Below are 24,140 nucleotides of genomic sequence, written 5' to 3' on the forward strand. Positions count from 1 at the left end.
AGTAGACGCCAACTTGCATACTTGATCCACAGAGATGGCAGCGGAGGCCGTGGTGAGCAGGAGACGCCATGCAAACTTGTTTGCATATTTTAATCACAGAGATGGCGGCGGAGGCCGCAGCGGGCAGGAGGCACCATGCAGACTTATTTGCATACTGGAAGTGCAGAAATGGCGGTGGAGGCTGCGGAGGGCTGGAAACACCATTCTTAACTTTATGAGCACACTGTGACAGCGCCTGCGGAATGACAGGGAGGAGATGTGGAGTGAGGATGTCAGTAGCATGACTGAGACCCGGGCCTGGAACGCTGAGCCAGCCTCAGGAGACACCTGAAAGGTAGATAATGGCATCCAGTATCCCGGATCGTTACAGCACACCCCACTTTAGGAGTGGCCCCAGGACACTTCTTAGGCCTCTGAGGAAATCTGGAGTGGAAATTCCATACTAATTTAGGAGCATGAACATCTGAGGCATTGGTCCAGGAGCATTCCTCAGGGCCATAGCCCTTCCAATCAACCAGGTACTGCAGTTGACCATAACGGAAACGTGAATCCAGAATCTTGGTGACCTCATACTCAACACCACGTTGAGTCTGGACTTTGGGAGCCGAGGGAAGCACTGAATGGAACTGATTCAGGATAAGCGGTTTAAGGAGTGAGACATGAAACGTCCTTGGAATTTTCAGGAAAGGAGGTAGCTTTAGCTTGTAAGCCACTGGGTTGATGACTTGTTCAATCTGAAAAGGACCGATATAGCGAGGAGCGAATTTCATGCTTGGAACTCTCAGTCTTAGATTCTTCATAGACAGCCAAACACGATCACCCACTTTGAGGGCAGGAATTGCCCTACACTTCTTATCTGCAAACTTCTTGTACCTAAAAGATGCTTTGAGAAGAGCTGCTCGGACATTCTTCCAGTTATTTGAAAACTGACGAAGAGTGATATCAGCTGCATGCACCGAGGTTGCTGGATGCGGTTGAAATTCCGGAACTTTTGGGTGAAATCCATAGTTGGTGAAGAATGGCGTGGAAGAAGAATGATACTGATTGTTATGGCAGAACTCAGCCCAGGGAAGGAGTTGAACCCAGTCATCTTGGGAAGAGGATACATAGATACGGAGGAAGGCCTCCAAGTCCTGATTCACCCTCTCAGTTTGACCGTTGGTCTGGGGGTGATAAGCTGTGGAAAATTTCAACTTGATTTGGAGGGCTAAGCATAAACTTTGCCAGAACTTGGCTACAAACTGTACACCTCTGTCAGAAATGATCTCCTCGGGGAGACCATGAAATCTGAAGATCTCCAGGATGAAGACTTGAGCCAACTTGGAAGCTGACGGAAGTCCGGTGAGGGGAATGAAATGAGCCATCTTGGTGAACCGGTCAACTACCACCCAGATGGTATTAAACTTGTTACACATAGGAAGGTCCGTAATAAAGTCCATTGACAAATGGGTCCACGGACGATGAGGAACAGATAGAGGAACCAGTTGCTCAGCGGGTGACTGGCGAGATACTTTGTGTTGGGCACATTTTGGGCAGGAAGCAATAAACTCCGTGATGTCCTTTTTCAGGGTCGGCCACCAATATGATCAGGAGATGAATTCTAGGATTTCTGGATGCCCACATTTCCGGCAAAGCGAGAAGAATGTGCCCAAAGCGAGAGCTTCCTTCTGAGAGCCGGTTTAACGAGACTTTTCCCTGGTGGGGGCATAGAGTCCATCCTCACTGTGGAAAATGCCACTGGATCAATAATAGGATGCTTGTCAGTAGACTCAGACTAATTTTCTTGCTCCCAAGAGTGGGAAAGGGCATCAGCCTTGTGTATCTGTGACCCCGGACAGAACTGGAGTTTAAAGTCGAACCTAGAAAAGAAAAGTGCCCACCTGGCTTGTCGAGGATTGAGACATTGTGCACCTTTCAAATACAGGAGATTCTTGTGGTCCGTCAGAATGGTGATGGTGTGAGTAGCTCCCTCTAGAAAGTATCTCCACTCTTCCAGAGCGAGTTTGATAGCCAAAAGTTCTTGATTGCAAATGGCGTAATTGCTCTCGGCAGGAGAGAACTTCCGTGAGAAGAAGCCACAAGGATGTAGATGACCGTCATTGGCTCTTTGAGACAGGACTGCGCCCACTCCAACGGAAGAGGCATCCACCTCAAGGGTGAAGGGCGAGCTGGTATCTGGCTGTTTGAAAACTGGAGCTGAGATGAACCTTTGTTTTAACAGATGGAAAGCTTGGATAGCTTCTTTTCCCCACTTGGATGGATTGGCACCCTTTTTGGTAAGGGCAGTAACAGGCGCCACAATGGTGGAAAAGTCTCGAATAAATTTTCTGTAGTAATTGGTGAATCCTAGGAATCTCTGTACACCCTTCAGGGTTGTAGGTATCGGACAATCTTGGATAGCTTGCAGTTTCTCAGGGTCCATCTCTAGTCCGGAACCGGATACGATGTAGCCTAGAAACGGAATGGACTTAACTTCAAAGACGCATTTTTCCAATTTGCAATAAAGGTGATTGGCATGGAGATGGGATAGAACCTCCTTTACCCAGAAAAGATGTTCCTCCAGATCGTTAGCAAAGACGAGGATGTCATCGAGGTAGACCACGACATGATGATAGAGGATGTCTCTGAAGATCTCGTTCACGAAGTGTTGGAAAATGGCTGGAGCGTTACTGAGTCCGAAAGGCATGACGAGGTACTCGTAATGTCCGTCACGGGTGTTAAATGCAGTCTTCCACTCTTCACCCTTCCGGGTCTGAATGAGGTTGTATGCACCCCTCAAATCTAACTTCGTGAAGATGGTTGCACCGCTAACACGGTCAAAAAGTTCAGTAATCAGAGGCAGAGGATACCGGTTCTTTACAGTGATGTCGTTCAAACCTCTGTAATCAATACACGGCCGCAGGCCACTGTCTTTCTTCTTTACAAAAAAGAAACCTGCACCAGCTGGAGAAGAAGAAGGCCGGATAAACCCTTTAGCCAAGTTTTCTTTAATATATTCCTCCATGGAATGAGTCTCTGGTACTGAAAATGGATATGTTCGGCCTCGAGGTGGAACCTTCCCCGGAATGAGGTCAATAGGGCATTCCCATTCCCTATGAGGGGGAAGAATATCGGCAGAAGATTTGCTGAACACATCTGTGTAGTTTTGATATGGAGGAGGCGGAACATCGAAAGACTTGGAGGATGAAGACCAAACTGGAAGCACTTTGGAAAGACAGGTCTCAGAACAGGAGGAACCCCATGCCAGGATATGAGTCGTCCTCCAATCAATTTGGGGGTTATGTAAATGAAGCCATGGAAGGCCCAAAACCACAGGATGAGTGGCCTTTGGAATCACCAAAAAGGAAAATAGTTCTGAATGAAGAGCTTCTACCTTCAGACGGATAGGCAGAGTCTTGAAGGAAATGACTGCATCGGAAATCCTACTGCCATCCATGGCAGTCAAGGATATGGAAGATGAAAGTCTCTCGGTGGGTTGGAACCACCGATTGACGTATTCCTTTGTCATAAAGTTCCCAGCTGCTCCAGAGTCTAACAGGGCAATAATGTTCCTACTGCGCTGAGCCACTTGAAGCGAGACTGGGAGGTTACAATCACTTGAAGATGGAGAGGAGTGCCTTACTCCTAGCCGGCCCTCTCCTTGGCGGGCTAGGACTTGGAGTTTCCCGGGCGCTTGGGGCAGGCATTAATAACGTGAGATGGTGCAGCACAATACAGACAGAGGCGCTCAGAAAGACGTCTTCTACGCTCTGCTGGAGATAGGCGAAAGTGACCTATCTGCATGGGTTCGTCCTTGGGCAGAGATGGTTGATGAGGAGGAGGAGCAGTAAAAGACTTGGGAAATGATGACATTCCTCGCTCAATTGCCCATTCACGGAACCGTAGGTCGGCTTTGGTACATAGAGATATGAGCTCATTTAACTTTGAAGGCAAGTCTCTGGTAGCGAGCTCGTCCTTGATACATTCAGATAGGCCATGCCGAAAGGTTGCATACAGAGCGTCATCATTCCATGAAAGTTCTGATGCCAGAATCTGGAACTGTATTAAATATTGCCCAACAGTTCGTGTCCCCTGGCGTTACCGGAAGAGGCTGAGGTTACACGACACGGCTCATCGAAGATGCACCTGAATGTTGCCACAAAGTCTGTGTAGAAGTACAGCATAGTATCTGATCTCTCCCATAGGGGTGATGCCCAGTCAAGGGTGGAACCACTGAGGAGGGAGATGACGTAGGCAACCTTGGTGCGGTCAGCTGGAAAACTGCCAGGTTGTAACTCGAAATGAATTTCGCACTGGTTGAGGAATCCCTTACAGGCTTTTGGGGACCCATCAAATTTTGCTGGAGTCAGTAAGTGGAGACATGGAATAGAAATGGGTATGGTGGGTAGGTTTACCACTGTAGGTACTGCAGTTGGCACACTGGATGCCCCTGAGCCTCGGAGGGTCATTTGGATTCCATCCAGCCGAGAGGAGAGGTCCTGGAGACAGCGGATAACATGGCTTTGTGCAGCCATGTCAGTCAGGCTGCCAGTTCTTGTTCAAGTCAGGCTGCCAGTTCTTGCATCGGCCTGGTCGCTTGGTCTTGGTCTCCGGCCGGATTCATTAGGTCAGTGCTTACTGTCACAACTGAGGGCTGGTGCTGAGGGGAGGAAGCCTCAGTTGTAGGGGCTGATGTATAATTAAACCTGGGCGGTAGTATTGGACTCTTAGACCTGCAGTACCCCAGCCCGAAGGCATGACCACGACAACAGGAGTAAGGTTAAAAGTTTTATTCAAGCACAGTTCAGGTGTTACATCAGCAGCAACATCAGAAATGGTAAATGAATAAGCAATACACAGTTCCTGTAGCTGCAGCAGAGATGCGGATGCTTCTGGGTGCGGTAATGATAGGTATCAGTCTTGGCAGACTAGGAGATGGAATGTCCTTAACCGGCACCCAAGTGCTGACTGGTAGAATGAGTACAGGAACTGACCAGCAGGTGGTCCTCTGGAAGCTGATTGAATTGACTGAAGAATTAGTTAGTTGCTGGTTAGGCCGGATGGAACCGGACCGAATGATGGGATAAATGAAGTGCTTGATGAACCATTGTAGCTGGAGAATAGCTAGAAACACTGGTGATGCTAGGGATCATTGGAATTAGGAAGTCGATGGTGGAGCACCGACGATTGCTTGTATTCGATGGCGGAGCACCGATGATTGCTGGAAACAGAACACAGCTGAAAGCTGGCTGCTGGAAGCCGGTGTTAGACACTGCCAGTTGCAGGGAGCAATGTTAGAACACTGCGGAGTCAGGCTGCACCGCTAGATGTTAAACTGGTGCGGGTCTCTAGTGGAGTTGAAGACAGGAGCTGGAATACCTGTAATGAGCAAACAACCACAAAGCAGGGAGACTGGTAACACTGGGCTTGACAACCAAAGCACTGACAACTTCTAGGTTCAGGAACAGGACCTTTATACCTGCAGCAGTGCAGGGATTGGCTGATCAATCAGGTATAGTTCAGCGGTACAGTGGATTGGTGGAAGTAGTGTCATGTGACTGAAACCAACATAGCTGCGCCCATACTAGCATTTGGAGGGGAAGTTAGTTTGTGGAACCATGTGAGGAATAACAGCAATGGCGGCGGAGGCCGCAGAGGGCAGTAGACGCCAACTTGCACACTTCATCCACAGAGATGGCAGCGGAGGCCGCAGCGGGCAGGAGATGCCATGCAGACTTTTTTGAATACTGGAAGTGCAGAAATGGCGGCGGAGGCCACGGAGGGCTGGAAATGTCATTCTTAACTTTATGAGCTCACTGTGACAGCACCTGCGGAATGACAGGGAGACGATGTGGAGTGAGGATGTCAGCAGCACAACTGAAACCCGGCCCTGGAATGCTGAGCCAGCCTCAGGAGACACCTGAAAGGTAGATAATGGTGTCCAGTAACCCGGATCGTGACACATTCGCCTTTGGGAAACTAGAGCATATGAAATGCATGTGTCTATTCGAGGGCACTATTTTTGCAATCACATTGCCATGATCATGGATAACTGCAAGTTAGATGAGCAAGAACTCATCTGTATAACACTTTTTTCACATCTGTTTTATTGATTTTTTTTTAAAGGTATAAGAGTACATGTTGACATTTTACATATGGCAAACTTACAGTGTTTGAGTCAAAAGAAGCAATACTTCTACTATGTACAATCAGTTGACACAAAAAAAGGGGGATAAGAGGGAAAGCGGGGAAGGGGAAAAAAGAGGAGTTTGATTTCTATGACTAATCCATTTATAGTAAGCTTACAGAGACCAAAAGCTAAAATATGAAATACAGGGGCAGATGTATTAACCCGGAGAAGGCAGAGGAAGTGATAAACCAGTGATAAATGCAAGGTGATTAAACACACCAGCCAATCGGCTCCCATATGTAAATTAACAGTTAGGAGCTGACTGGCTGGTGCATTATCACCTTGCACTTAACAGTGCTTCTTCACTGGTTTATCACTTCCTTATGCCTTCTCCAGGTTAATAGATCTGCCCCAGTGTAGGAAATAGTGGCTAATGCAGGGATTGGATCGTAGTTCAACCTATAAGTGGTGATTACCCTCTTCAATCTTTCTTAAGCAATAATTTCCAGTGGAGACATAATTCAAAAGATTTAAAAATTCTAAAAATGCTTTCTTGGGAAACCTGTTCCATTTGAGCAATATAAGGGCCCCACTTTCTGTCAAATTCTACTGCTTCTTTCTCAACATCGGGGAGGGTAGCACGTCTGTCAAAGTAGAGTAATTGTAGCATTTTTTGTTTATCCTATGTGAGAAAAGGGGCAGCTTTATATGTCTAATGTACTAGAAAAAAAAACGTTTTGCTACTGTTACTAGCACCATAAGCAACTGTATGGAGTTCTTCTTGTGTGGGCCCAAAGACCAATTAGTTAATTTTCAGCAGAGACGGGCTAACAGAACAGCATTTGCAGCATATATTGTAACTACTGTAGTTCTGTGGAGATTACATGTTTACATTGATATGGGGACATATAGTCTCTATGTATCACTCTAACATGAGTTTCTTTTATATATGTAGGGTGTAAAATCTTCAAAGCAGAATCAAAGTGCTTCAACAGGCCTGCAAAATGACGAATAGAAACAATATCCCTTTCAACAATATCACAAGTTTGTTCGTGGACAAGTGGAAGGAAAGGGCGGTGAGGTTAGAGTATAAATGTCTGTTTTTCTAAGGAATTAAATTGGACATTTTTAATAAAGTCTAGACCATTTGGTTAGGTTGTCTTAGTGGAGGAGGGAGTGTAGAAATAAAATGTCTGGTTTGTATATGCATAAAAAAGTCACAATTAGGTAATTGATACTGTATATTTGTTACAAAGTTTGAAATGAAAGCATTGAGCCCCCTGGGTCATGTACTTTTGAGGTTAAGTGGAAAAAGAGTATTAGGACAAGTGTGGGATGCCCATTCCTACCAAATTATGAGTTGCCATCAGCCTGGAGAATGCTATTTTAGGTTTTTTGCCTACCATAGAAATGTGTAGATAAGGCGAGACAGACAGTCCACATCAGGTTTTAACAAGCTTAAAGGGAACATTTGCATAAACTATAGTATCTTTGAGAAGGATTATGCTCTTAATAACTGCAGTCCTGCCCATTAATGAGAGGGGCAATAACTTCCAGTGATCAAGCAAAATAAAATTTTAAAAATAGCCAGGGCATACTTTAAATTGTAGAACTGTGTGAGATCAGCAGAATATAAACCCCTAAATATTTAAGACATCTGGGAGCCAAACTGAAAGGGATAGGGATGGAAGCTGTGGAAATAGTAGTTAGGTCACCATCTAGGAGAAGGAACTTGGATTTGTCAAAGTTGATCTTATAGTCAGTACATGCCCCAAAGTATTTCATAAATATCAACATGTAGCTTGAAAAAAATCACTAGCTTATGATCAGCTTTACCAATACAAATTCCCCAAAATCCAGATGAAGACTGTAAGATAGTAGCAAGTGGTTCTATGGCAATAGCAAAGAGCAGGGGAGATAGTGGGCAACTGTGCCTGTTTCCATGGTGAACAGTAAACGGAGGGTAGAGGTGGCCATTGCAAGTAATACGTGTGTGGTGCTGGGTGTAAAGCATCCTGACAATATCAATAAAAGGCCTGTGGAAACCAAAACAACCAAGTGTTGTAAAGAGATGGTCCCAAGAGATAAGGGCAAAGGCATTTTCAGCATCTAATAAAAGTACCATGCAAGTATCTGGATTTCTAGAGACTTTTAAGTACTGTATGGAGGATAAGACCCATCTGACATTAACTGCTGAATGTCTTCCCCAGTTTAATCCTGTCTGGTCTGGGCTGTTCAGTGATGGGTGGGCAAGCTTGAAATGTTCAGGAAGAATTTTAGTAAAAATACAATATTGTAGTTCAGGATGGGAAGAGATATTGGTCTATCCTGCCAGTTCTCTTTTGGAGGATTTCATAGAATTCACCAGTTGCTTGGGGCTTTGCCCAGTTTTAGGTGTTGTATTGCCTTAAACACCTCAGGGAGAGTTACAGGAGCATACCGTAGTGCAACCATTTCAGATGATAATGTGGGAAAGGTGAGTGAATCCCAATACACAGGTTAAGGACCTATGGATGTTTTGGGTTGAGATTACCAATTGGTAAAATTAGTGCTCAGTGAAGGAGTTAGGGAGAACCCATAAGGAATCAACGGCAACACTGGTTGGTAGAATGTGTTAGAAGTGAATCAGTGCCAACAGAAAAAACCCATAGTAGGTATGAATTGAGAAGGGGGGGGGTGATGTGAGACATATAAAGAACAATCAGGGCTCCATGATCAAACTTGCCTAGTAGTAAGGTGGCATAATACCAAATGAGTAGTATTAGTGAGAAAATAGGAAGTATATTATAAAGATTTGCGGTTTGCTTCTAAGCATCCATGCAAGAAAGGTTAGTGAAACTATCTAGTGTAACAATAAAGTTTTAGGTTTATTCAATGGAATGGAAGATTCTAAGCTCAATTACATATTAAGAAACAGGAAAGCATGAAAAAATATTCGCCAATGAAATATGTTAGAAACATTATAGCAGATTTAAATATCTACAGTCAAAGGAAAAATATGAGAACTAGGTATATTGAACAGATAGTAAAGAGCGTACTAATGCAGCTATTCAAAATATGTGCTAAATTGATTAATCTAAAGCATTAAGGGTGTTACATCTAATATGAATACAGACCTAAATGCAAATTTGATATATAGTGAGCAATTTTAGGTAAATATCAGAAAGTTAACAATATGTGTCAGTACGCCAGGGATTTCCTCAGATTGAGACAGATCATCGAAGGAGGGTCAGAAATGTCCTAAGAAAAGTCATGTGATGCTTTCCTCAAACAGGCTTCAGCTTCATCTCACAAGGTAAAACCTTTGTAGGAGGATGCAAAGTCTTGCCAGGTACATCAGGGTAAACTTGCGTTTATCCTTAAAGAGTAAAAGGGGTAATTCAGAGTTGATCACAGCACCAATTTGTTAGCAGTTGGGCAAAACCATGGGGGTAATGCCAAGTTGATCGCAGCAGGATTTTTGATAGCAATTGGGCAAAACCATGTGCACTGCAGGGGAGGCAGATATAACATGTGCAGAAAGAGTTAGATTTGGGTGGGTTATTTTATTTCTGTGCAGGGTAAATACTGGCTGCTTTATTTTTACACTGCAAATTAGATTGCAGATTGAACACACCCCACCCAAATCTAACTCTCTCTGCACATGTTATATCTGCCTCCCCTGCAGTGCACATGGTTTTGACCAATTGCTAACAAAAATCCTGCTGCGATCAACTTGGAATTACCCCCCATGTGCACTGCAGGTGTGGCAGATATAACATTTGCAGATAGAGTTAGATTTGGGTGGATTATTTTGTTTCTGTGCAGGGTAAATAGTGGCTGCTTTTTTTTTACACTGCAATTTAGATTTCAGTTTGAACACACCCCTCCCAAATCTAACTCTGTCTGCACATGTTATATCTGCCCCCATTGCAGTGCACATGGTTTTGCCCAACTGCTAACTAATTTGCTGCTGTGATCAACTCTGAATTAGGCCCAAAGTGCAGGTGGGTTAAAAGTCTTAGCTTACTCTGGTTTATTCTACAGAATAGTCCTGGAAAACAAAAGTGCAGTGCCCTTCCCAAACAATAGACTGCTTATGAAATAAGGCTTGTTCAGAACACCATTTTGTGTAGATAGTTGAGGCATTTTAAAAAGGTCACCCATGGGCATGATTTGGGGGAGGAGTGAGTCAGACTCTTTTAATCACCAGATCTCTGCATTCAGCTTGGATATTCAATAGGTCTGGGAGAGTATTACAGATGAAGAGAGCCAATGCAGAACTTATAACTGTCTTAGGGAGACCCATAAATCTTATGCTGCTTTTAGAAGACCTATTTTCTAGGTCATCAACCTTGTTCCATAATTATTTTCTTTACAGAGTGATTGCATATCTTGTTGGAGGTCTGCAAGTTCATGCATAGTGATATTCAATAGAAGAGACCCATTGAGTAAGCTGATTCAACTGGCCAGTGATTTCAGTTACAGACTGGATAAGGGCCACAGTTGTTTTGATGCATATACAATATCTCCATAGGTGGCTCGGGCATGGGGTGAGCAGCTTACCAGTAGTGAGGGACCCATCACTCTTTTCTTGGCCACTGTGTAAGTTACATCATCTTCACTTCCCATAGCCATGTTGGAGTAGGCAGTCCAGACAGACTATGAAATATCCTCTGACCAGCAGAGTCACTATTGCTGGTCTGGGGTGGATTCACAGCAAAAATAAATATATGTCTATCCAGCATATAAAGAACTAACAACAGATTTGAGGGGAGGTAAGGTGACAGTACCTGTGCATCTTGCTGAGGATCTGTTAAAATGAGCAATAGTTGCCCCAGGACTCAGAGAGAGGAAAGTGACAGGGTCATGGTGCAGGCAATTTATATTGAACTGACAGTCTACTTGAGTCTCTAGCCAGAACAGGCAGGTGTAGGGAAAAGATAGCAGTGGACTCCAGCAAGGGAGGGTGTTATTACAGACTGCTCTTCTAGTTACAACCCTGTATAGCAGTTTTATTAGTGAGATCCACCAGTCAATGTGAGATTAACCTTCCTTTAAAAATGCTGGTGTTCTATGTATGCATTACAATTGACAGCACATGTTTTTATTAATGTACATGTACACTGTAGATAAATACATAAGGTTTATATTTTTTGTAGGTCCTTCACCCATCCTTTTTGTGCCATATGGTTTGAGATGCATGGCACGACTTCTCCAGCAGAGTTAGCTATTTTTGTACTTTTATGCCCATACTGTATCTTAATTTAGAATCTGTGTCACATTGTATCTCTATATCAAGTTGCAAATATTGTGTACTGAGTGTTTAGGATTATTATTATTTTTGATTAGAGACATGCACTGACCTGTATTTAATTTTTCACAAATTGATAAAAACTGCTAAAATCACCTTATGTCATTTGATCCTTTTCTTATTTATACAGTATCAGTAACATCAATAACATTAATTTTCAGTCATTTCCACTCAATTTTAACAGCTCGCAGTATTCTTCACCAATACTGGACAAGGCTGTCTAGCTAATCTAAGCAACAAAGCAGTGGCACAAACACATGGCATGTATATCTGTTTAAAAAGTTATTGCAAATTAGTAATGCAAAGACCAACCCAGAGTACCCCAAAAATACAGCCCATTATGAAAAGAAAAGTTGTGCAAGATGGAATTGTCTTTGGACCTTCCTGTCTACTTTTATGTTGGTTATTGAAAAGACATGCACAGTTTAACAAACCAAGCACATCAGTGACAGGGACTGTCATTTTTGTGGCTGAAGTGCTTGGTTTGTTTGGGCCACCACAAGCCAATTTTTAAAGAAGGACTGCCTCCAATCACTAATGAACAGTTTGAGGATGAGGGTGTTAATTACATTATAATGTAAAATAAATTTCATGAACTCTCAACAAACGATGTAAAATGGAGGAGGTGGCTAGATGACTAACATCCCTACCTCTACTTAAATTGGCCTTACAAATAGAGCAAATACCTTCAGAAATATTAGAATTTGGGTAAAAATAATTCCACACCTGAAAGTTGGATTTTTTGGTCTTATGCCCAGGCATCACAATGGCTTTCTTTTTATCACGGACAAGAACTGCAGCCACTGGTGGCTGACCTACACAAATAATGTCCTCATCAACATCCTCATCCTCAGTGTCAGATAGTAGTAGTAGTACACATATATCCCCCTCATCCTGTTCCACTTCCACACAAGCATCCTCAATTTCTATTATGTCCTCATAACTATCTCTACTGTACTGCTCCCCACATGTGCAGATGGTGCAGAAATGGTGTAAGAAGGTGAAAGAGGCTTCACTACGAGGACAGTGTGAGAAATGCTAGACTCACACATTGCTAACATTGACACCCCTAGACTTTACTCAGGGATGTGTGATGGTTCTGAACACACAGTTTGTTCTACTGCTTTCGTGATTTTCATTTTTTGATACCTCTTCTAGGCTCTGAGTGAAGAGGGTATAAACTCTCATGAGAGGCAGAAGACGCCTCACTGATAGTTGTATAACCACCACTCAAAAATAAATGGCAATGCCTAAGCCTTTCCTTACCACTGTTTTCTGCACTAAACTTTTTCTCTTTTAAAGGTGTTTTTTATCTTTACCACTGTAATATATATATATATATATATATATATATATATTTATTTATATATATATATATATATATATATATCACATGGGGTATCACAGTGCTTAGATGTATGCAAACAAATGCAGTGGGGTACAATATACATGTGAAGTAGTGCAAATAACAGAACAATACACTGTATATTTTTTTACTTTTTTTTCTCAAATGACAGCTCACACTGCAGGGTATCATACCACTTGTATGTATTCGAACAAGAGAAGTAGGGTACAATACACAGAAGTAGTGCAAACAATAGAACAATATATATTTTTTGACTGCTTTTTTCTGAAATGACAGCTTACACTGCGGGGTATCACAGCACATATACAGTATGTATGCAAACAATTGCAGTGGGGCAATTTGTAAAATAAACAAACTATTTTAAATTATTTTACTTTTTTTAACTTCTTTATTATTTTTTTCACAAATGATACTGTCTTATATTTGGATTGGATGTACACAGCAGAGTACAGCAGCTGCCACTGCCTGGAGGTTATGGACACAGTATAATGGAAAAAACAAAGCCCAGCAGAAACTAACTTGGGTGTATGGATAGTGGTCACAGCACAATGGAGACAGATCAGCCCAGCCGCCACTGACTGGAGTGTATGGATGGACACAGTACAATGGACACAGCACAGCAGCTATTAACTGGAGTGCATGGAAGGACACAGTACATTGAAGACAGTACAGTAGCATGGATATAGAATCCAAAACCCACAAGAATCCAACACCGGTATGATGATGATGCTTTGCCTCATTATGGAATCTGAACAAGGCAGGAGAACCTGAATCTCCCTTCAGATTCCCTCAGATCAGCAAATTTTGTGTGGATTCGGATCTCTGATTTCTGATCCCGCACATCTCTTTTTCATGCAATGGTGTTGGTTACATACAAAGCACAGCACTGTGATGTGGATTGCATGTTGTGGCTCACTCATATAGGTTTTTCTGTGACTCCTGGCTGGGGAAGCAGATTAAGGAGTAAAAGATGGGGTTTGGGGCTGCCAGCACTTTGGGAGATGGCTGCAGAAGGATGGTTGACTTACAGATGTGTCCTCATACACTATTGCTGCAGTCATGCTGAGCAGCCCCACTGGCAGCACCAGGCAAAATGCAATTCTGCTAGCGCAAAGCATATTTTTTATTGCATATTAGTTGCAATGCAATGTTTCAAAGATGCGCCAGTACTGTGCTTATTATTTTTATATTGACAGTTGTATATTTGTGTGCAAAATCTACATCATAAGAAACAGACACTGGCCTATGTACATATCAAAAATGGTGCCAACACCCCACCCACTCCATTTCTTATTATACGCTGACATGAAATAGCAGCAGCCAGTCAATCCCGCTGTAGCTTATGTGGGCACTGCACAAGAATGACCTGTACATGCACAGGTCCTGCACAGTTAACTAAACAGCGGAGATGTGCAGTACATTAAGGATTCTTTTAGGTACATCTCTGAATTTACCCTAAGTACATTTATATCCTGATTATGGATTAGACACTATGGTGATGTCAGATGCAATGGAGTATTGTTTTTTGTCTGCCCATGTATCTGAGATGCACCACAAACGTATTACAGGTTGAGTATCCCATATCCAAATATTCCGAAATACGGAATATTCCGAAATACGGACTTTTTTGACTGAGACTGAGATAGTGAAAACTTTGTTTTATGATGGCTCAATGTACACAAACTTTGTTTAATACACAAAGTTATTAAAGTTATTGTATTAAATGACCCTCAGGCTGTGTGTATAAGGTGTATATGAAACATAAATGAATTGTGTGAATGTACACACACTTTGTTTAATGCACAAAGTTACAAAAAATATTGTCTAAAATGACCTTCAGGCTGTGTGTATAAGGTGTATCTGTAACATAAATGCATTCTGTGCTTAGATTTAGGTCCCATCACCATGATATCTCATTATGGTATGCAATTATTCCAAAATACGGAAAAATCCGATATCCAAAATACCTCTGGTCCCAAGCATTTTGGATAAGGGATACTCAACCTGTATCATTTTGTTTGTACAGAGTCACAGTAAAACTTTAGACCAGAGGTTCTCAAACTCGGTCCTCGGGGGCACACACAGTGCATGTTTTGCAGGTCTCCTCACAGAATCGCAAGTGAAATAATTAGCTCCACCTGTGGACCTTTTAAAATGTGTCTGTGAGTAATTAATACACCTTTGCACCTGCTGGGTTACCTGGAAAACATGCACTGTGAGTGCCCCCGAGGACCGAGTTTGAGAACCTCTGCTTTAGACATATGGTTGCTGAACATATTGGAAATGTATGGGGTGTTTCTGGGTGATGACTGGGAAGTAAAGTATATAATCAAATGCATGGAAATGTTTTGTGTTATGGTAGTGTTTTGGGCATGATGAGGGTGTGATGCAGGCTTGTTTAGTGGTTGCATATTGAGAAGTTGAATAATTCACTCAGTAATTATTTTTTATGGTGCAAGCATGTTTGCAGCATCTGAAGACACTAGAAATGGGCATCTCAATCATTGCACATTTAGACACATAGTTGTACACCAGGGGCAGACGTTGTGTTGGCATTAGGATAAAATGCATAAATTACTTCAAGAAAAAAGATGAACAGACAACTGCAAATGCATCCTTCTCAGAATCTGGCCCTATTAGTGAACTAAGGGTCTAATTCACTAAGTGTTGCAATTGCAATGCTGTTTGCTGCAGCTTTGCAATTGCAATCCTTAGCAATGCAAAGGCAGGAGAAGGTGCACAGCACTTCCTTCCTGTATTTGCGATGTGAATGCATATGGTATGAACATCACGACCATCAGTAGCGATGTTCATCTGCAATGGCAGGCTGAGTTAGCCTGAGCTTACAAAGGCTTGACGTCGCAGGTGGCCTTGTGAGTCCAAGAAAAACATGTCTCGCAACGCCGTCCTTAGCCTCACTACTCCCAGAAAACATTGCCAGCACACCCCCATTACTAGTAACGCCAGCTGCACCCATCCCTCCCCACGAATACTTCTGCCTGTCATTCAGGCGTGCACAGGACCACACCATCAGGAAAATGCTGTATGGATCGCATAAGCGCTCCTCAATGAATCACCCCCTAAGACACAAAATCAAAGGGAAAAGTAGCAAAATAGAGGAAAAAGTGCAGTCTATGGGAAAAAGGCAAAATACAGATTATACAGTATACAAATGACTTATGCAGTGCATCATTATGTTTAATCTCCAAATTTCCATTATTTACTTTGTGACAAAAAATAAATCCTAAGTACCTAGTACACTATGGATCCAGTTCAGCATGGGTTGTAGTTGTGCGAAAAATCGCACAACTACAACCATTTACACTAGCATGCAGGGGAACGTTCTGCATAACGTTAAATACGCTTGCATTATAAGGGTAGACCTCTGCCTGCACAGATAGAAAGCTACCCGCCATGTTTTGGTTCACAGCGGCTGCATGTCACATCACGCAGCCGCTGTGGCACACTCCGCAAATGGTCCGGGCACGCCTATGTTGTCAGTACTGCACCACCCCATGCAGCAGTGCCGCCCCCTAAATGCTGCAATGATGTCCCTCCAGCCCCATGGGAACTCTGTCTGTCAATCAGGCAGAAGCATTTGCCTTTGCATCTCATTGTGTGCGCACGCGCAGTGTGGCTTCTGCATGTGCATACTCAGCTAAAGGGCTTCAGCATGCGAACACATGAATCGGGCCCTATATGTGCACTAAAATGAAAAATTTAGTAAAAAGTTTCAAAATAGACCATAAAACTGCTGAGGTCTGGAAATGCATCAGGCATCTTGAGCCATATGGCAAAAAAAGGATAGGTTTATGAGGACACAGGTACCAATGTCACATTAAAAAGCTTAAATCAAACACTGTTGTCGGCCTATTAGGACACTGCATTTCTTTAAAAAAAATCTACCTTTGCAATGAGTATGGTTCGGGTGGCTTACCGAATATATAGTATGCAGAGCAATAAGCTGAGGAGAGTGAGAGAAAAGTCCTAGCACCTTAATCAGGGTTCATGCAGCAGTTTCCATGCTTTCCATGTGAATAAATCTTAATTTGCCCTCTTATGCCAAGAAACAATATAAATATAAATATTTAGGCTCTACCACACCAATTTCCTAAATCTTTATGAGCAGGTGAGACATGATTTAGACTATGCAGTGTCTAAGCTGCTCAATTTTTTTTTTAGTGCTCTACAGTTTATGGCCACAGGCTCTTTTTTTCTGTTAGCTTTAAAGTAATTGGCATTGCACAGCCAACATTTTCAAGACACTTAAGCCAAGTATTAAGTGACCTCAACAAATTGTGGCAGACATATAATTGCTTCACCCAGCCCCTTGTCAGAGTGGCAGGATGCCAAGTTAGCTTTCTATATGCTACTAATATCCTGAGATCCACACATTTGCATTAGGCTATATTTGACTCTGTGAAAAAACACCTAGAGGTAATTTAAATTGTGTCACAAAATTTGCCTATTCTGCCTATAGGATTAATACCTAGAAAGAAAAAAAATATTGTATACACTGTGCCCAGTTAATTGTCAAACATAATGTTTTAAATTACAGTAACAATTATTTATTTATTAATAAGTTAATACTGATAAATTATAACTTCTCATAAGATTTATGGAAATGAGGTAGCAATTATAGAAGTGTGACTAGTTTAAACTTGCTTTGACTGGCTCTTAGTATACTCATACTGCATTTATTTGCCCCTTCCCTCCTCAATTATGCCTCTCCAGCCAAAAATGGGTATAAATGTCAGATCTGCATATACATGTAGGAGAAAATTAGTTTTGTGGCATTTGGAAAACAAATTTGCATTTTTACACAAACATATTCCTAGCTTCACCACAGGGCAACCAATGTGTAGCCCGAAGTAATGTGCAGGTGATCTCACAATTGTATTACATGTATCTCTGAAGGAAGTTCATCCTGAATTCTGCTCTGATTATCTGCCAGTTTCTCAAAAAGCAGGACACTTCCTCTCTCAACATTAGTTGCCAGTTATACTGTAGGTATGGTTACAGACTATTTGTCCGGTCTGCGACCTATCCTAACCCTGTTTCTGGATGTTCCTTGGGACAGCTGTGGTTTCATTGTGGGTTGGTGTTGGTTATTTTCCTCAATAATCAGCAGTCCCTCTTAGCAGCTGCTTCGGGGACTGCTGAAATATTTTCCCTCTCCCAGGCTGCTGCTTTAGTGAGGCTTTAGCTCCAGATGGCTGCAGCAATTTAAAGGACCATTTGTGCCAAATGAGACATCATATTTGGTACCAAATTCATACTTTCTTCTTCATGCCTCTGCCCTGGATCTACTCCAATCCAAATTGTATGGTCAACATCCATAACATCATAGTGAGACAGTATATTCTGGCCCAAAAACATGGGTTTCAATGGTTTACCCTCGCTGAATGAACTCATTGAACACTTGCTTACTACAGTAGAGAGGTAGAGAGACAACACAATCATGCCCAGATCATGGATTATTTACAGCAGTGACATGCAGTGAGGTCTTTGGCTGGGAAGGCATTATATATATATATATATATATAGTAAACGTTGATTTACTTACAGGACTAAAAGCTATGCTTTAAACACACTTAATACACTTTAATATTGAGCCGCTGCGGCCGCTGTATTTAACCTTTCTCCCTTATATTGTTCACAAACCTTACGTACACAAGATCGTGCCGTGTACGCACTCTGCGTACATACACCGAAAGGGCATAGTGACTACACAGATTGCATACACAGGCCTATACGCTGTTAGCACAATGCAGCAGCCCGAGTGGCTGTAAATACACTTTAAACCTTAGCAAGGAAATGGGACACGACACCAATTGTAATTCAAAAACTATGTTGAGGTCCAACCCACAACGGTTATCTTTACTAGCAGGGGGTTACAATGATAATACAATTAGAGAAAAAGGCTACAGTCAATGGTACATACGTTTGTTCGCCTGCGCTTCCTGGTTCGGTCCTCAATCATCAAGGTTGATGATCTTCAGAGATTGAGAGAGTGACCTGGCCTGCAGCTGGCTATTCATACATTTGTCCAAAACCTAACACAATGGAAACTGTAATCTCTTTGTCCATTGGACACAAGGTTGGTCATTTACAGTACAGGAGAGGTCATAGGTCAGTTTGAATAGGTGGGCGATGTCTGTTCTAGGTGCACTTGCAGATGATCTCCACTGGGTTCCTGCGTCATATCAAGAGCACAGTAATACAGTAATACAGTTAATATTTATATTCTGCTCCTGCGCATAACTATTCGCTGGAGCGTGCGATCTTCTGCAAACTAACACCGGAATATTGCTCTTAAAATACCCTACAGCTGGATACCAAACACCTCCTTATAACCTAGTTCTGTCCCCTCCTGTCCTGTAAAGGTGAATCCCTTTGTTCTTATACCATTTAAACATGTGTAACTCGTTGGTGTGGTGCAGGGAGACTATGTGTACATTGTGCACTATTTGGATTAAATATGTAATGTGTTTTTATGGCTTTTCCATGCGATTACAAACACTACCGTAATTACTCATACCACGCGCTAATTCGCAGGACCGCAAGAGTGACCATACGCAAACTGCGAATATGCGCACGCACGCCAGAGCAAGTACGCGCACGGAGGCCATCTGTGTGTAGTTTGTACGTGATGTGCGTACAGCAATATTTTTAGACTTCGACAGTATATATATATATATATATATATATATATAATTACATCAGATCTCAGTCCATTTTTGCACCTCCCTGCAGCCCATCATAGGCGTGTGCAGCTAATTTTATTAGGGGGTGCACTGCCAGAGAGGCGTGTCTAGTACAGTCTTTCGTGCATGTCTAACACCACCCAGGGACATGTCTTGCACTGTTTTACATTCTCTCAGTAAATTCACATGGCTTAATCTAATTTGTCCCTAGTTCCTAATATTACAAGTAGATATAATACACCACAGATAAAAAAAAATAAACAATGGTGCGACCACCGGCTGGTACGGACTGTTTGCTTCGGCAGAACCCTGAGTCCTAGCTGCCGCTGCACCCTATTGCTGCTTGCACTTTCCCAACCTATTCCTGACCCAATGGTGGAATTTGAGATTGATGGGCCAACGTGCATATGCATTCCCCTCCCCCTGCCCCCCACACACTCCCCACTCCTTGCACCCCCCAGCAAATATACACTCTGATTTTGAGTGGGTCATTCTGAAAAGTACGGGAGATTTAGGGGGCCAAACATTCCAGTTTTAATATAGAATATATAGTTTTAGAATGTACACATGTGCCATAAAAGCCACATTGGCCTCTTTATATGCCATCAGACCCCTCCTCTGCAGGACACCAGCATTTGTCACGCATGTCGCCGCGCTCACCAGCTACTGACAGTAGTGCCCCTTATTCACATTACACCACACAGTATGAGCCAAAATTCACAATTAACCACAGAGCATGAGCCAAAAGTCCCATTATGCCACACAGTGTGAGACAAAATTCATAATAACATAGTATCAAAGGTTGAAAAAAGACAATTGTCCATCGAGTTCAACCTATTTGTGGTCTCCTATGCATGATTATTTTGTATAAAATTTTGACTGAAGTTGATGACTGCCGTTACGTTTTACCCCTCTTTTTTATAATAGCCATAGTTTGTGACAATGCCCCGTAACCCTGGTTATCCTTATCCATTAGGAATTTATCTAACCCATTCTTAAAGGTGTTGACTGAGTCGGCCATTACAACTCCCTCAGGCAGGGAATTCCAAACACGCATCGTCCTTACCGTAAAAAAGACTTTACGCCGTATAGTGCGGAATCTCCTCTCCTCTAACCTGAGCGAGTGTCCACGAGTTCTCTGTATTGATCTAACCAAAAACAGGTCCTGCGCAAGATCTGTATATTGTCCACTTATATATTTATAAATGTTGATCATGTCCCCTCTTAATCTCTTCTTTTCCAGTGTAAACATGCCTAGTCTTGCAAGCCTTTCCTCGTATTCCAGCGTCTCCATACCCTTAATTAGTTTGGTCCCCCGCCTTTGAACCTTTTCTAGCTCCAGGATATCCTTTTTGTAGTCTGGTGCCCAGAATTGTACACAGTATTCAAGGTGTGGCCTCACAAGTGATTTATATAACAGGAGTATAAAACTCTCGTCCCTAGCATCAATTCCCCGTTTTATGCATGCTAATATCTTATTAGCCTTCTTTGCTGCAGTCCTACTTTGGGTATTACTGCTTAATTTGCTATCTATGAGGACACCTAAGTCCTTTCCAGTACAGAATCCCCTAATTTTACACCATTTAGTAGGTAGGTGTTATTTTTGTTCTTGTTACCACAGTGCATTACCTTACACTTGTCTGTATTGAAGCACATTCTCCATTTCGCTGCCCAAGCTTCTAATTTAACAAAGTCATTCTGAAGCGACTCAGCATCCCCCTCCATATTTATAACTTTACACAATTTGGTATCATCTGCAAAAATTGACACCATGCTCTCTAGACCTTCTGTTAGGTCGTTAATGAAAATATTGAACAATAGCGGTCCTAACACTGAGCCTTGCGGCACACCACTTAGCACTTCAGTCCAAGTTGAAAAAGATCCATTAACCACAATGCGCTGCTCCCTATTATCTAACCAGTTTTTAACCCAAGTGCATATTGTGCTTCCTAGCCCTGATTATTGTAGCTTGTAGATAAGTCTCATGTGTGGTACAGTGTCGAATGCTTTGGCAAAATCTAAAAAGATTACATCCACGTCTTTACCCTGATCTAGGTTTGCGCTTACTGTTTCATAAAAGCCAAGTAAGTTGGTTTGACAGGATCTGTCCTTCATAAACACATGGTGATTCCTTTTAATGACCTTATTGACTTCAAGGAACTTCTGAATACTATCTCTTAGAATACCTTCCAATACTTTCCCCACTATAGATGCAAGACTAACTGGTCTATAATTACCTGGTTCAGCTTTACTTCCCTTTTTGAATATAGGAACTACTTCCGCTATACGCCAGTCTTTGGGAACCATACCTGATATTACTGAATCCTTAAAGATCAAAAATAGCGGTTTTGCAAGTTCACATTGAAGCTCCATTAGAACCCTTGGGTGAATACCATCGGGACCTGGTGACTTATTAATCTTTAAATGTTTTAATCGGTCACAGACTACTTCCTCGCTTAAATAAGTACCTATCAGTGGGATAATCTCATTATTGAGATTATGTGTTAGTCCCTGAATTGGGTCCTCTCTAGTAAATACTGTTGAAAAAAACTCATTTAGTGTGTCCGCTATGTCATTATCATTTTTGCTTAAGACTCCCAACTTGTCTTTTAAAGGGCTTATACTCTCCTTCTTTAATCTCTTGCTATTAATGTATTTAAAGAATTTTTGGGGATTCGCTTTGCTTTCCTTTGCTACTAGTTTTTCAGTTTCTACTTTAGCCGCTCTTATTTCCTTTTTGCATATTTTGTTACATTCCTTATAGTTCTGAAATGACTCTGCTTCCCCGTCAGATTTGTATTTTTTAAATGCTCGCCTTTTCTTGTTCATAAGTTCCTTTATCTTTTTGTTGAGCCACATCGGTTTATGATTTTTAATTCACATTATACTACACAGTATGAGACTAAATTCACATTGTATCACACAGTATGAGCCAAACCTCACATTAAGCAACACAGTATGAGCCTAAATTCACATTATGCCACACAGTATGAGCCAAAATTTACATGACACCATACAATATGAGCTGAAATGTACATTACGCCACACAGTATGAGCCAAAATTCTCATTATGCCACTCAGTATGAGCCGAAATTCCCATTATACCACACAGTATGAGCCAAGTTCACATTATACTACACAGTATGAGTTTCCCCCTTGCGTCTCCACATAATCTCCTCCCTGTGTTGCCTCTCAGCAATACCATCTCCTCTTGACCCCCATGTCGTCTCTCAGCACATCATCTCCCAACTGTGTCTTTCTGCTATGCAATCATATTCCACCTGTGTCTCTCAACCTCCCTTCATTCACTCTGTCAAAAAGCCCCCCACCTCAGTCTGTGTCTCCCCCCACCCCTTTATTCTTTGTTTTTCATCCCCCCTTCTATGTCTATCCATGTGTGAATCCCCTCCCCCTTCTATGTCGCTGTATCTTCTTTAGCCGCCCTCACCTTCTGGAAGCCAGGAGCCGGCGAAGATGAGGCCAGCACAATGGTCGGTGGGCAGTGTGGGTGCGGCTCCAGGGTGGTGGGAGATGCGGGTACAGTGCTCTGGCCAGAAGGCCACTGAGGGTTGGGGCCATTTGGACTGGCACAATCTGCCCCTGCGCATCGCACTACAGTGATGAAACAGAAAATAAATGGGAGCTTCTGGCAGCAAGGGCTGCTGGGAGCGTAGTTTATTTTCTGTTTCATTACTGTAGTGCCACTGTCAGCTCCTACTGAGATTAAAATCATGTTGCGGGGCACCCTCACACTCACGCGGCTCTAATTGGCTGATTTAGCCACATAGCGGGTTGTAAATCCGCTATTAGTAAGAGGATGCTGGACATTAGGGGATGCCTGAGCGCACCAGGCATGCCAGTGCAGCCCATCCAGCTGCCACTCTCTCACACCTGAGATGATGCTGCTGCTGCTGGCTGGGAGGGCGGAGGAGGAGGAAATAGAGGGGAGAGTGCTGGCTACTGCCGCTGCATACTCTCTAGTTCTGAGATTTCTGGGGCCACTGCTGCTGTAGTGACCCAGGACAGCTCCAAAAATAACTGCCGGGTGCCACCACCACTTCCCCCACCACCTATGAGTGATTGGACCAGCGGATCCAGCACTGGATCTGCCGTCCAATCACAGCTGTCTTGCTGACAGGGCATGCCTGAAAGCCCATCCCAGGCTGTCAGCAAGGCACTTGCATAAGTCCCACTTTCCCCTCTCTTTTTATAGGGCTTTTACAGCCCAGTGCTTGGCTCCGCCCCCGCTTTGTTCCCATTCCCACTGTGTACGATAGTCACTTGCTATGAGTGCCTCCCAAACTAATTTCATAGACTAAAATTATTAGAATATTTTTAAGAAAATACATATGACACAGAATGTGTGTCTTATGCATCTTCTGTGTATTATTTTAATCATTAATGACAGGGGAGACACTGCCTTCCCTGACTGCATGTCTCTGATTTACAGACCTCTATACAGCTGGCTTATGCTATCCATCCTCTTCAAATGCAGTATGTGCCATCTCCTTAAGCTCCAATTCAAGCCACATGAGCCTCATCTCTGTTGTGAATATCTAATCCCCTGACCCCAGAAGTTTCTGGAGAATTTTAAACCAGTCTTCAAAACATTTGTAAAATCCAGGACACCAACTTCCTGATGGAAAGATAAAAGGTGGCTTATAT

This window comes from Pseudophryne corroboree, chromosome 2 (assembly GCF_028390025.1).
Source record: "Pseudophryne corroboree isolate aPseCor3 chromosome 2, aPseCor3.hap2, whole genome shotgun sequence".
Lineage (NCBI taxonomy): Eukaryota > Metazoa > Chordata > Amphibia > Anura > Myobatrachidae > Pseudophryne > Pseudophryne corroboree.